This window comes from Borostomias antarcticus (assembly GCF_949987555.1).
Source record: "Borostomias antarcticus genome assembly, chromosome: 6".
In the NCBI taxonomy this organism is placed as follows: domain Eukaryota; kingdom Metazoa; phylum Chordata; class Actinopteri; order Stomiiformes; family Stomiidae; genus Borostomias; species Borostomias antarcticus.
The window spans coordinates 3,422,630-3,437,593 of NC_140239.1; the positions used below are offsets into that span (position 1 = coordinate 3,422,630).

At 52.4% G+C, this 14,964-nt stretch overlaps 1 pseudogene across 1 annotated transcript in view; it reads left to right on the top strand.

Moving 5' to 3' along the window:
• LOC311310182 (piwi-like protein 1) overlaps window positions 1-6,485 on the top strand; it is a 33,192-nt pseudogene extending 26,707 nt beyond the window's left edge. Inside the window, exon 17 of the transcript in view lies at window positions 6,099-6,485. The product of the transcript in view is annotated as a piwi-like protein 1 (transcript). The remainder of the gene's footprint in view (window positions 1-6,098) is intronic.
• Window positions 6,486-14,964: the final 8,479 nt, after the last annotated feature.

The window sequence follows — 14,964 nt, forward strand, 5'->3', positions numbered from 1 at the left end:
AAGTCTCGGCATATAGGCTACCCAATACATGGGTTTCAAATGTAGTCCTAGACCTGCCATATTGGGGACCAACACAGGTGTTTCAATTTATCTGATTGGCTCTACTGCATAGAATCCTATGCAGTAGAACTCATTAACTCATTTGAAACACCTGTGTTGGTCCCCAACATGGCAGGTCTAGGACTACATTTGAAACTCATGAATAGATTAAATCAGGCCTCCGGACAAAACAAGAGACACACAAAGAAGACAACACACTACACTTTCTGGACCCGTAACATGTATATGACAAAGGAAATAAGAAATTATTCATTCAAGTGAATTTTTTTAATATAGATTTATAGATTCTTATTATACGCTCCCGCCCCCCCAATATCCACCTGCGACCCCTTAAGTTGCGTGTGTGCTATGTATCAATCAATCAATCAATCAATCAATCAATGTGTGCTATGTACACTCACTGTGTAATGTGAGTGTCACCATGGCCAATAAAGACCCCCCTTCCAGGTCCTGTAAAGTTATCAAATGGTACTTTTTTTAATTTAACACATTGTTCTTTGAATACAGATATACGGCAATCTGGATTATTCCATGTCAATTCAATGGCGCAACGGCCAGCTCCCCACCGAGATGGATTATCAACGAGAGGGAAAAGAGAGAACAGAACGAAGAGGAGGAGAGGGAGGCCAGGAAAGAGGAGGAGAAACCGAAACAGAAAGAGGCCTATAACACGTGTGAACACCGATAAAGTCTTCAATGCTATGACAAATTAAACGAAATGCGTAACTATAGCAAAATTAAATGGGACGGAGAGAAACTGGATAGAGGGGCGCATGGACCGGCTGAAGAGGGAATGGAGGGATCATGATGAGGCGAGGAGGAGGGAGGAGGATGAGGGGAGGAGGAGGAGGAGGGACGAGAAGGCCAGGAGGATGAAAGAACGCCTGGAGGAGAGGGAGGCAAAGAGACAGGACAGAGGGGTACAGACGGATGAGGGGATGGAGAGCAGTGGGGGAGGAGCTCATAAAGACAGGTGGACCGCCAGATATTGTTCTTTGAATACAGATATACGGCAATCTGGATTATTCAATGTCATTTCAATGGCGCAACGGCCAGCTCCCCACCGAGATGGATTACCAGCGATTAATTGCTCGGGCCGGCACCCTACTTGGGTCCACGGCCCCCAGCCAGCTGACCTACAGACTGGCTGCAGGGAATGGAGGGATCATGATGAGGCGAGGAGGAGGAGGAGGGAGGAGGAGGAGGGACGAGAAGGCCAGGAGGATGAAAGAACGCCTGGAGGAGAGGGAGGCAAAGAGACAGGACAGATGGGTACAGACGGATGAGGGGATGGAGAGAGCAGTGGGGGAGGAGCTCATGGAGATGGTGCAGGTCCTCATAAAGACAGAGGTGGACCGCCAGATGACGGAGATCAGGAGGGAGTTGAGGGAGGAGGCATGGAGAAAGGAGATGGCCGAGTTGAGGAGGGAGTTGAGGGAGGAATATGAGGGGAGGAGGAGGGAGGAAGAGGAGGAGGCCCCAACACCAAGAGGAGGAGGAGAGGGAGGCCAGGAAATAGGAGGAGAAACAGAAACTGAAAGAGGAGAAAGATAGAGAAGACAGAGAGGGAAAAGAGAGAACAGAAAGAACAGAAAGAGAAGGTGGAGAGGGAAAAGAGAGAACAGAACGAAGAGGAGGAGAGGGAGGCCAGGAAAGAGGAGGAGAAACAGAAAGAGGCCTATAACACGTATGAACACCGATAAAGTCTTCAATGCCTTGACAAATTAAACGAAATGCGTAACTATAGCAAAACATGACTAATCTATCTACCGCAATCTGGATTATTCCATGTCAATTCAATGGCGCAACGGCCAGCTCCCCACCGAGATGGATTATCAACGAGAGGGAAAAGAGAGAACAGAAAGAACAGAACGAAGAGGAGGAGAGGGAGGCCAGGAAAGAGGAGGAGAAACCGAAACAGAAAGAGGCCTATAACACGTGTGAACACCGATAAAGTCTTCAATGCTATGACAAATTATACGAAATGCGTAACTATAGCAAAATTAAATGGGACGGAGAGAAACTGGATAGAGGGGCGCATGGACCGGCTGAAGAGGGAATGGAGGGATCATGATGAGGCGAGGAGGAGGGAGGAGGATGAGGGGAGAAGGCCAGGAGGATGAAAGAACGCCTGGAGGAGAGGGAGGCAAAGAGACAGGACAGAGGGGTACAGACGGATGAGGGGATGGAGAGAGCAGTGGGGGAGGAGCTCATGGAGATGGTGCAGGTCCTCATAAAGACAGAGGTGGACCGCCAGATGACGGAGATCAGGAGGGAGTTGAGGGAGGAGGCATGGAGAAAGGAGATGGCCGAGTTGAGGAGGGAGTTGAGGGAGGAATATGAGGGGAGGAGGAGGGAGGAAGAGGAGGAGGCCCCAACACCAAGAGGAGGAGGAGAGGGAGGCCAGGAAATAGGAGGAGAAACTGAAACTGAAAGAGGAGAAAGATAGAGAAGACAGAGAGGGAAAAGAGAGAACAGAAAGAACAGAAAGAGAAGGTGGAGAGGGAAAAGAGAGAACAGAACGAAGAGGAGGAGAGGGAGGCCAGGAAAGAGGAGGAGAAACAGAAAGAGGCCTATAACACGTATGAACACCGATAAAGTCTTCAATGCCTTGACAAATTAAACGAAATGCGTAACTATAGCAAAACATGACTAATCTATCTACCGCAATCTGGATTATTCCATGTCAATTCAATGGCGCAACGGCCAGCTCCCCACCGAGATGGATTATCAACGAGAGGGAAAAGAGAGAACAGAAAGAACAGAACGAAGAGGAGGAGAGGGAGGCCAGGAAAGAGGAGGAGAAACCGAAACAGAAAGAGGCCTATAACACGTGTGAACACCGATAAAGTCTTCAATGCTATGACAAATTATACGAAATGCGTAACTATAGCAAAATTAAATGGGACGGAGAGAAACTGGATAGAGGGGCGCATGGACCGGCTGAAGAGGGAATGGAGGGATCATGATGAGGCGAGGAGGAGGGAGGAGGATGAGGGGAGAAGGCCAGGAGGATGAAAGAACGCCTGGAGGAGAGGGAGGCAAAGAGACAGGACAGAGGGGTACAGACGGATGAGGGGATGGAGAGAGCAGTGGGGGAGGAGCTCATGGAGATGGTGCAGGTCCTCATAAAGACAGAGGTGGACCGCCAGATGACGGAGATCAGGAGGGAGTTGAGGGAGGAGGCATGGAGAAAGGAGATGGCCGAGTTGAGGAGGGAGTTGAGGGAGGAATATGAGGGGAGGAGGAGGGAGGAAGAGGAGGAGGCCCCAACACCAAGAGGAGGAGGAGAGAGAGGCCAGGAAAGAGGAGGAGAAACAGAAACTGAAAGAGGAGAAAGATAGAGAGAAGACAGAGAGGGAAAAGAGAACAGAAAGAGAAGGTGGAGAGGGAAAAGAGAGAACAGAACGAAGAGGAGGAGAGGGAGGCCAGGAAAGAGGAGGAGAAACAGAAAGAGGCCTATAACACGTATGAACACCGATAAAGTCTTCAATGCTATGACAAATTAAACGAAATGCGTAACTATAGCAAAACATGACTAATCTATCTACCGCAATCTGGATTATTCCATGTCAATTCAATGGCGCAACGGCCAGCTCCCCACGAGATGGATTATCAACGAGAGGGAAAAGAGAGAACAGAAAGAACAGAACGAAGAGGAGGAGAGGGAGGCCAGGAAAGAGGAGGAGAAACCGAAACAGAAAGAGGCCTATAACACGTGTGAACACCGATAAAGTCTTCAATGCTATGACAAATTAAACGAAATGCGTAACTATAGCAAAATAAATGGGAAGAAGAGAAACTGGATAGAGGGGCGCATGGACCGGCTGAAGAGGGAATGGAGGGATCATGATGAGGCGAGGAGGAGGAAGGAGGATGAGGGGAGGAGGAGGAGGGACGAGAAGGCCAGGAGGATGAAAGAACGCCTGGAGGAGAGGGAGGCAAAGAGACAGGACAGAGGGGTACAGACGGATGAGGGGATGGAGAGAGCAGTGGGGGAGGAGCTCATAAAGACAGGTGGACCGCCAGATATTGTTCTTTGAATACAGATATACGGCAATCTGGATTATTCAATGTCATTTCAATGGCGCAACGGCCAGCTCCCCACCGAGATGGATTACCAGCGATTAATTGCTCGGGCCGGCACCCTACTTGGGTCCACGGCCCCCAGCCAGCTGACCTACAGACTGGCTGCAGGGAATGGAGGGATCATGATGAGGCGAGGAGGAGGAGGAGGGAGGAGGATGAGGGGAGGAGGAGGAGGAGGGACGAGAAGGCCAGGAGGATGAAAGAACGCCTGGAGGAGAGGGAGGCAAAGAGACAGGACAGAGGGGTACAGACGGATGAGGGGATGGAGAGAGCAGTGGGGGAGGAGCTCATGGAGATGGTGCAGGTCCTCATAAAGACAGAGGTGGACCGCCAGATATTGTTCTTTGAATACAGATATACGGCAATCTGGATTATTCAATGTCATTTCAATGGCGCAACGGCCAGCTCCCCACCGAGATGGATTACCAGCGATTAATTGCTCGGGCCGGCACCCTACTTGGGTCCACGGCCCCCAGCCAGCTGACCTACAGACTGGCTGCAGGGAATGGAGGGATCATGATGAGGCGAGGAGGAGGGAGGAGGATGAGGGGAGGAGGAGGAGGAGGGACGAGAAGGCCAGGAGGATGAAAGAACGCCTGGAGGAGAGGGAGGCAAAGAGACAGGACAGAGGGGTACAGACGGATGAGGGGATGGAGAGAGCAGTGGGGGAGGAGCTCATGGAGATGGTGCAGGTCCTCATAAAGACAGAGGTGGACCGCCAGATATTGTTCTTTGAATACAGATATACGGCAATCTGGATTATTCAGTGTCATTTCAATGGCGCAACGGCCAGCTCCCCACCGAGATGGATTACCAGCGATTAATTGCTCGGGCCGGCACCCTACTTGGGTCCACGGCCCCCAGCCAGCTGACCTACAGACTGGCTGCAGGGAATGGAGGGATCATGATGAGGCGAGGAGGAGGGAGGAGGATGAGGGGAGGAGGAGGAGGAGGGACGAGAAGGCCAGGAGGATGAAAGAACGCCTGGAGGAGAGGGAGGCAAAGAGACAGGACAGAGGGGTACAGACGGATGAGGGGATGGAGAGAGCAGTGGGGGAGGAGCTCATGGAGATGGTGCAGGTCCTCATAAAGACAGAGGTGGACCGCCAGATATTGTTCTTTGAATACAGATATACGGCAATCTGGATTATTCAATGTCATTTCAATGGCGCAACGGCCAGCTCCCCACCGAGATGGATTACCAGCGATTAATTGCTCGGGCCGGCACCCTACTTGGGTCTACGGCCCCCAGCCAGCTGACCTACAGACTGGCTGCAGGGAATGGAGGGATAATGATGAGGCGGGGAGGAGGAGGAGGGACGAGAAGGCCAGGAGGATGAAAGAACGCCTGGAGGAGAGGGAGGCAAAGAGACAGGACAGAGGGGTACAGACGGATGAGGGGATGGAGAGAGCAGTGGGGGAGGAGCTCATGGAGATGGTGCAGGTCCTCATAAAGACAGAGGTGGACCGCCAGATATTGTTCTTTGAATACAGATATACGGCAATCTGGATTATTCAATGTCATTTCAATGGCGCAACGGCCAGCTCCCCACCGAGATGGATTATCAACGATTAATTGCTCGGGCCAGCACCCTACTTGGGTCCACGGCCCCAAGCGAGCTGACCTGCAGACTGGCTGCAGAGTACAGATACGCTATACACTTGATCCCTGGGATGTAGAATCAAATGAAGAGGACAAGGCCTCCTCTGACCTCGATTCAGTTGATTCCTGGGATAAAGTTTCAGTTGAAGAGGACCAGGAACACCAGAAGGCCTCATCTAATAACATCCAGGTAGACAAGGCCCAACAACAGAACGAAGAGGAGGAGAGGGAGGCCAGGAAAGAGGAGGAGAAACAGATAGAGGAGGAAGATAGAAAGAAGACAGAGAAGGAAAAGAGAAAAGAGGAAGAGAAGGTGGAGAAAGCCCTCTCTGACTCTCTGGCCCAGCAACACCAGGAGGCCTTGTCTAACAACAGCCAGGTAGAACAGGCCCTCTTTGAATTGGATAGAGATGAGGAGGCCATCTTTGAATACTATTCAGATGAATATGAGTCCCAGGATGACCAGGAGGCCTCATCTCAAAACCAGGAAAGAAAACCGAGCTCTCTGATTGGTCCGAAACTCCGCACGCCGTTCGGCCACGTGGGGGCCTCCGCCTTGACCAGAGGTCAGCCCGATCGTTGGGGGTCAAACTCAAAACCGGCCCGAGACGCTTTCGGGCACCGCAGGCCTCATCGGCGCCCTCCGGAGGGCGCGCGGTTCGAATTTGGCGAGGCCCCGCCCGAAAACGGCGTCCCGAGAGGTCACGTGATCGGGGACCCCGCTTTTGAGTGAAAAGTGCCTGGGCTGTACACGCGTGTACAACGCACACAGTTTGCACTCGAGCCCGTGTCGGCGGTACGTTCTGTACGGCCGCCACAGGAACGGCCGAAACTGCGGGCGTACAACGCTCACAGGCTCCGCAGGGATGGTCGCCCTCTTGTGGAACGGGCCCGTATCGCCCCCGGAGCGCGGTAAAACCCGTACGCACAGGGGTCCGTTCGGAGGGCCGCCGGGCGTCGGTCCCCCGAGGATGAGGGGAGGAGGAGGGAGGAAGAGGAGGAGGCCCCAATACCAAGAGGAGGAGGAGAGGGAGGCCAGGAAAGAGGAGGAGAAACTGAAAGAGGAGGAAGATGGAGAGAAGACAGAGAGGGAAAAGAGAAAAGAGGAAGAGAAGGTGGAGAAAGCCCTCTTTGATTCAGACGAGGAGGCCCCGGAACTCCAAAAGGCCCCATCTAATAACATCCAGGTAGACAAGGCCCTCCCTAACAGCGATACACTTGATCCCTGGGATGTAGAATCAAATGAAGAGGACAAGGCCTCCTCTGACCTCGATTCAGTTGATTCCTGGGATAAAGTTTCAGTTCGGCTGCCACAGGAACGGCAACGCCCCCAACGTACAACGCTCACAGGCTCCGCAGGGATGGTCGCCCTCTTGTGGAACGGGCCCGTATCGCCCCCGGAGCGCGGTAAAACCCGTACGCACGGGGGTCCGTTCGGAGGGCCGCCGGGCGTCGGTCCCCCGAGGATGAGGGGAGGAGGAGGGAGGAAGAGGAGGAGGCCCCAATACCAAGAGGAGGAGGAGAGGGAGGCCAGGAAAGAGGAGGAGAAACTGAAAGAGGAGGAAGATAGAGAGAAGACAGAGAGGGAAAAGAGAAAAGAGGAAGAGAAGGTGGAGAAAGCCCTCTCTGATTCAGACGAGGAGGCCCAATCACTCCAAAAGGCCCCATCTAATAACATCCAGGTAGACACAAGGCCCTCCCTAACAGCGATACACTTGATCCCTGGGATGTAGAATCAAATGAAGAGGACAAGGCCTCCTCTGACCTCGATTCAGTTGATTCCTGGGATAAAGTTTCAGTTCGGCTGCCACAGGAACGGCAACGCCCCCAACGTACAACGCTCACAGGCTCCGCAGGGATGGTCGCCCTCTTGTGGAACGGGCCCGTATCGCCCCCGGAGCGCGGTAAAACCCGTACGCACGGGGGTCCGTTCGGAGGGCCGCCGGGCGTCGGTCCAGGCCGCCGACGGGGGGCGCCCGCGCGAGCCAGGGACCCGGGCGGCTTTTTAGAGACCGGCCGCCTATTTTTGGCGGGCCCCAGTGGCCCGCGGAAGTGGAGTATACAGCCCTCGAAAAGTGTACAGCCGCCACAGTTTTTTAACAGGTGAAGGAGAGAGAGGCGTGGAGAAAGGAGATGGCCGAGTTGAGGAGGGAGTTGAGGGAGGAGGATGAGGGGAGGAGGAGGGAGGAAGAGGAGGAGGCCCCAATACCAAGAGGAGGAGGAGAGGGAGGCCAGGAAAGAGGAGGAGAAACTGAAAGAGGAGGAAGATAGAGAGAAGACAGAGAGGGAAAAGAGAAAAGAGGAAGAGAAGGTGGAGAAAGCCCTCTCTGATTCAGACGAGGAGGCCCAATCACTCCAAAAGGCCCCATCTAATAACATCCAGGTAGACACAAGGCCCTCCCTAACAGCGATACACTTGATCCCTGGGATGTAGAATCAAATGAAGAGGACAAGGCCTCCTCTGACCTCGATTCAGTTGATTCCTGGGATAAGGTTTCAGTTGAAGAGCACCAGGAACACCAGAAGGCCTCATCTAATAACATGCAGGTAGACAAGGCCCAACAACAGAACGAAGAGGAGGAGAGGGAGGCCAGGAAAGAGGAGGAGAAACAGATAGAGGAGGAAGATAGAAAGAAGACAGAGAAGGAAAAGAGGAAGAGAAGGTGGAGAAAGCCCTCTCTGACTCTCTGGCCCAGCAACACCAGGAGGCCTTGTCTAACAACAGCCAGGTAGAACAGGCCCACTTTGAATTGGATACAGATGAGGAGGCCATCTTTGAATACTATTCAGATGAATATGAGTCCCAGGATGACCAGGAGGCCTCATCTCAAAACCAGGAAAGAAAACCGAGCTCTCTGATTGGTCCGAAACTCCGCACGCCGTTCGGCCACGTGGGGCCTCCGCCCTGACCAGAGGTCAGCCCGATCGTTGGGGGTCAAACTCAAAACCGGCCCGAGACGCTTTCGGGCACCGCAGGCCTCATCGGCGCCCTCCGGAGGGCGCGCGGTTCGAATTTGGCGAGGCCCCGCCCGAAAACGGCGTCCCGAGAGGTCACGTGATCGGGGACCCCGCTTTTGAGTGAAAAGTGCCTGGGCTGTACACGCGTGTACAACGCACACAGTTTGCACTCGAGCCCGTGTCGGCGGTACGTTCTGTACGGCCGCCACAGGAACGGCCGAAACCGCGGGCGTACAACGCTCACAGGCTCCGCAGGGATGGTCGCCCTCTTGTGGAACGGGCCCGTATCGCTCCCGGAGCGCGGTCAATCTGACTGCGATGAACATGAAGACGAGGAGGCCCAGAAAGAGAAGGTGGAGAGGGAAAAGAGAGAACAGAAAGAGAAGGTTAAGAGGGCAATGGCGCAACGGCCAGCTCCCCACCGAGATGGATTATCAACGATTAATTGCTCGGGCCGGCACCCTACTTGGGTCCACGGCCCCAAGCGAGCTGACCTGCAGACTGGCTGCAGAGTACAAATACGCTATACACTTGATCCCTGGGATGTAGAATCAAATGAAGAGGACAAGGCCTCCTCTGACCTCGATTCAGTTGATTCCTGGGATAAAGTTTCAGTTGAAGAGGACCAGGAACACCAGAAGGCCTCATCTAATAACATCCAGGTAGACAAGGCCCAACAACAGAACGAAGAGGAGGAGAGGGAGGCCAGGAAAGAGGAGGAGAAACAGATAGAGGAGGAAGATAGAAAGAAGACAGAGAAGGAAAAGAGAAAAGAGGAAGAGAAGGTGGAGAAAGCCCTCTCTGACTCTCTGGCCCAGCAACACCAGGAGGCCTTGTCTAACAACAGCCAGGTAGAACAGGCCCTCTTTGAATTGGATAGAGATGAGGAGGCCATCTTTGAATACTATTCAGATGAATATGAGTCCCAGGATGACCAGGAGGCCTCATCTCAAAACCAGGAAAGAAAACCGAGCTCTCTGATTGGTCCGAAACTCCGCACGCCGTTCGGCCACGTGGGGGCCTCCGCCTTGACCAGAGGTCAGCCCGATCGTTGGGGGTCAAACTCAAAACCGGCCCGAGACGCTTTCGGGCACCGCAGGCCTCATCGGCGCCCTCCGGAGGGCGCGCGGTTCGAATTTGGCGAGGCCCCGCCCGAAAACGGCGTCCCGAGAGGTCACGTGATCGGGGACCCCGCTTTTGAGTGAAAAGTGCCTGGGCTTTACACGCGTGTACAACGCACACAGTTTGCACTCGAGCCCGTGTCGGCGGTACGTTCTGTACGGCCGCCACAGGAACGGCCGAAACTGCGGGCGTACAACGCTCACAGGCTCCGCAGGGATGGTCGCCCTCTTGTGGAACGGGCCCGTATCGCCCCCGGAGCGCGGTAAAACCCGTACGCACAGGGGTCCGTTCGGAGGGCCGCCGGGCGTCGGTCCCCCGAGGATGAGGGGAGGAGGAGGGAGGAAGAGGAGGAGGCCCCAATACCAAGAGGAGGAGGAGAGGGAGGCCAGGAAAGAGGAGGAGAAACTGAAAGAGGAGGAAGATGGAGAGAAGACAGAGAGGGAAAAGAGGAAGAGAAGGTGGAGAAAGCCCTCTCTGATTCAGACGAGGAGGCCCCGGAACTCCAAAAGGCCCCATCTAATAACATCCAGGTAGACAAGGCCCTCCCTAACAGCGATACACTTGATCCCTGGGATGTAGAATCAAATGAAGAGGACAAGGCCTCCTCTGACCTCGATTCAGTTGATTCCTGGGATAAAGTTTCAGTTCGGCTGCCACAGGAACGGCAACGCCCCCAACGTACAACGCTCACAGGCTCCGCAGGGATGGTCGCCCTCTTGTGGAACGGGCCCGTATCGCCCCCGGAGCGCGGTAAAACCCGTACGCACGGGGGTCCGTTCGGAGGGCCGCCGGGCGTCGGTCCAGGCCGCCGACGGGGGGCGCCCGCGCGAGCCAGGGACCCGGGCGGCTTTTTAGAGACCGGCCGCCTATTTTTGGCGGGCCCCAGTGGCCCGCGGAAGTGGAGTATACAGCCCTCGAAAAGTGTACAGCCGCCACCGTTTTTTAACAGGTGAAGGAGAGAGAGGCGTGGAGAAAGGAGATGGCCGAGTTGAGGAGGGAGTTGAGGGAGGAGGATGAGGGGAGGAGGAGGGAGGAAGAGGAGGAGGCCCCAATACCAAGAGGAGGAGGAGAGGGAGGCCAGGAAAGAGGAGGAGAAACTGAAAGAGGAGGAAGATAGAGAGAAGACAGAGAGGGAAAAGAGAAAAGAGGAAGAGAAGGTGGAGAAAGCCCTCTCTGATTCAGACGAGGAGGCCCAATCACTCCAAAAGGCCCCATCTAATAACATCCAGGTAGACACAAGGCCCTCCCTAACAGCGATACACTTGATCCCTGGGATGTAGAATCAAATGAAGAGGACAAGGCCTCCTCTGACCTCGATTCAGTTGATTCCTGGGATAAAGTTTCAGTTCGGCTGCCACAGGAACGGCAACGCCCCCAACGTACAACGCTCACAGGCTCCGCAGGGATGGTCGCCCTCTTGTGGAACGGGCCCGTATCGCCCCCGGAGCGCGGTCAATCTGACTGCGATGAACATGAAGACGAGGAGGCCCAGAAAGAGAAGGTGGAGAGGGAAAAGAGAGAACAGAAAGAGAAGGTTAAGAGGGCAATGGCGCAACGGCCAGCTCCCCACCGAGATGGATTATCAACGATTAATTGCTCGGGCCGGCACCCTACTTGGGTCCACGGCCCCAAGCGAGCTGACCTGCAGACTGGCTGCAGAGTACAGATACGCTATATACACTTGATCCCTGGGATGTAGAATCAAATGAAGAGGACAAGGCCTCCTCTGACCTCGATTCAGTTGATTCCTGGGATAAAGTTTCAGTTGAAGAGGACCCGGAACACCAGAAGGCCTCATCTAATAACATCCAGGTAGACAAGGCCCAATCTGACTGCGATGAACATGAAGACGAGGAGGCCCAGAAAGAGAAGGTGGAGAGGGAAAAGAGAGAACAGAAAGAGAAGGTGGAGAGGGAAAAGAGAGAACAGAAAGAGAAGGTGGAGAGGGAAAAGAGAGAACAGAAAGAACAGAAAGAAGGTGGAGAGGGAAAAGAGAGAACAGAAAGAGAAGGTGGAGAGGGAAAAGAGAGAACAGAAAGAACAGAAAGAGAAGGTGGAGAGGGAAAAGAGAGAACAGAAAGAACAGAAAGAGAAGGTGGAGTGGGAAAAGAGTGAACAAAATGAACAGAAAGAGAAGGTGGAGAGGGAAAAGAGAGAACAAAGAGAAGGTGGAGAGGGAAAAGAGAGAACAGAAAGAACAAAACGAAGAGGAGGAGAGGGAGGCCAGGAAAGAGGAGGAGAAACAGATAGAGGAGGATGATAGAAAGAAGACAGAGAAGGAAAAGAGAAAAGAGGAAGAGAAGGTGGAGAAAGCCCTCTCTGACTCTCGGGCCCAGCAACAGGAGTTTTGGGTTTGGGTTAGGGTTAGGGTAGGGCAGGGGGGTTTTCCCTAACCCTAACCCACGAACCAGTGTTTATCAAACTGAGGCCTATTTCTAGCAAGCCATAGATTTCAGTTGATTCTTTAGCGTTATCGTTCTTCCCGAAAGACAGTGAATCATGCTCTTCAGAGGGCCTAGCTAGCAAAGCTGCGTGCAAACCGAAGTGTGTTAGATGTCGAAATCATGGGATCATCGTTCCGCTGAAGGGACACGTGAGAAGCTGTACTTGTATTCAGTGTGATTGCTGGAAATGTTCGAGGGGGGGGGGGGGGGGTTTAGGGCTAGGGTTACAGAGGGGGTCGTGGATAAGTACTACCTAGTGGGGAACTCCAAGAAGTAAACTATGTACAAGCGGTGAAAAAAAAACAGATTGAGCACAAGTAGAAAGATAAAATCCTATGCCGGGGGGGGCAAAATCAATGGGATCAGGGGTATTAGGTAGGGCGGGCCCCATTGGTCGTAAGAGTTCGGCAGTGTATACTAGCAAATAACAATACAAAATGTAACAGAGAGCCTTTTTCTTTTATAACAGGTTATTAAAAACAATATCATATAACATAATAGGATATAATATAATATAATATGATAATATAATATAATAAAGTGATAAAATAATATATAATATATAATATGGACAATATTATATATAAAGGAACCATATAGTAATAATAATCCCGAAAAGAAAAAAAGAAGAAAAAAAGAAAAGGGAAATAAAGCAGACCCAGGAAAAAGTCCCGGGGGAGGGGGGAAAGAAAAAGGAGGGGGTCAGGGTGTGGCGAGATAGGGATGGGATTCGGGGATGGCCATGTCTGGTGTGTTTTTAGGACATATCATTAAGGCCCCCCGGCGTGAGGGTATGGAGGCGTGCAATCCAGGTCCTTTCCCGTCTCCGTCTTTGAGGGCAGGTCCAAGTGGGACTGTGATCCAGACCCATGATGGTAAGGAACTTAACATGGTGAAAGTTGAAGTGGGTAACTAGCGGTGTTCCCATGATGTTGTTTTGGATATTGAGGAGATGTTGGCGTAGCCGGAGGCGCAAGGAGTTGCCTGTCTCGCCAACATAGGTAAGTTGGCACATACTGCATTGGATAGCATAGACCAGGTTGGGGGTGTCCAGGGAGACAGTGGGGGAAACCCGGTAAGGGGTGTGTGTGGTCCTACACTTGATTGTGTTCCCCCGCTTAAAGTGGGGAGGGGGGAGTGTCCGTACCGAATTGAGGGGTGCGAGTTTGCTGCGGACCAGCAAGTCCTTGAGGTTTGGATTCCGCTTGTAGGCTGATACCACCCTATAGTCCCGGAACCGGAGTCGGTCAGAAAGGTGGGAACTAAAGGTGCCCTTAAGAGAGTGATTAAGGGCTACAGCGCCAGGAGGCCTTGTCTAACAACAGCCAGGTAAAACAGGCCCTCTTTGACTTGGATACAGATGAGGAGTCCATCTTTGAATACATTTCAGATGAATATGAGTCCCAGGATGACCAGGAGGCCTCATCTCAAAACCAGGATGGCGGGTCTACCCGGGCCCTCTTTGATTGGGATGGAGATGAGGAGGCCCAAGACCACCAGGCCCCCTCTGACAGGCATGAGGGTGAGAAGGTATCTGGTAGCATCTTTAGCGTACTGAAAAAGATGAGAGAAACCAATAAGATGAGACAGTAGGAGAAAGCCAGAAAGAAGGCAGAGAAGGAAAAGGAAAAACAGGAAGAGAAGGTGAAGAGAGAGCAATGGAAGAAGTCAGCTGCAGAGTATCATCGGAGGCAAGCTGAGGAGGAGCGGAAAGCGAGGATAGAAGAGGAGGAGGAGAGGAAGGCCATGAAAGAGGAGGAGAAACTGAAACGGAGAGAGGAGAAAGATAGAAAGAAGACAGAGAAGGAAAAGAAAAAGCAGCAGAAGAAGGCAGAGAAGAAAGAGAAAAGTGAAGAAAGAGAGAAGAGAGACAATTTAAAGATACTGGAGAATTATGCCCGTATACAAGAGATAAAAAAAAAGTGCCTGGAAAGTGTAAAGGTGAGAGAGAGAGAGAGAAAGAGAGAATTGTGTATTAGGCACACACTATACCTTTAGCATCACCCGTTTTCTTTACAGTACTTGAAAAAAGCACAACCAGTGACTAACAATACCGTGGATATGAGGTCATGTGAATCTGTTTGTAATGACGCTGTCACTGATTCAGACTCCTGTCTTTCCTCTCCTCTTTTCTCTTTCCTCTTGCAGATTATTCAATATTTGCAGCAAAAAAACACTGAGACCAGGACACTGACCCTCAGACATCATCACAATTGCGCATGACGTTTCTATAGTACAGTACTATAAGGTTTACTTCCAGGTGTGGACGGAAGTCATCTACCTCTTTCAAGGTTAAATTATGTCACAGTGCTCTTGGTGTTCTGCTTGAGGGCTACCTGTGTTGGAGGAATGTTCTCTAGTGTGAAGAGCTGTTCTCCTGGTTCCTGGGTTTGAGGTATGTACTCTACTTCCAGACTTCTGTGTGGAGAGTTGTTTGCTGGCATCATTCACGTTTGTGCTACTGTGGGCCGGGTCTCGCATCAGAACTAGTCATCTCTCCAGCAGTGACACACTGGTCCTTCACTGACTTCACTTCCAGCTCCATAGGAGTTCATTGAAAGCACCATTCACCTCTGGAGGACTTCCACATTTTCCAGGCAGTCTCCTGTCCTCTACCAGCAAATGCAGAATACATTTTCAGACTCGTTGAAAGCATGAAGGACTGGGAGAATCAGACTGTGTTGGGTT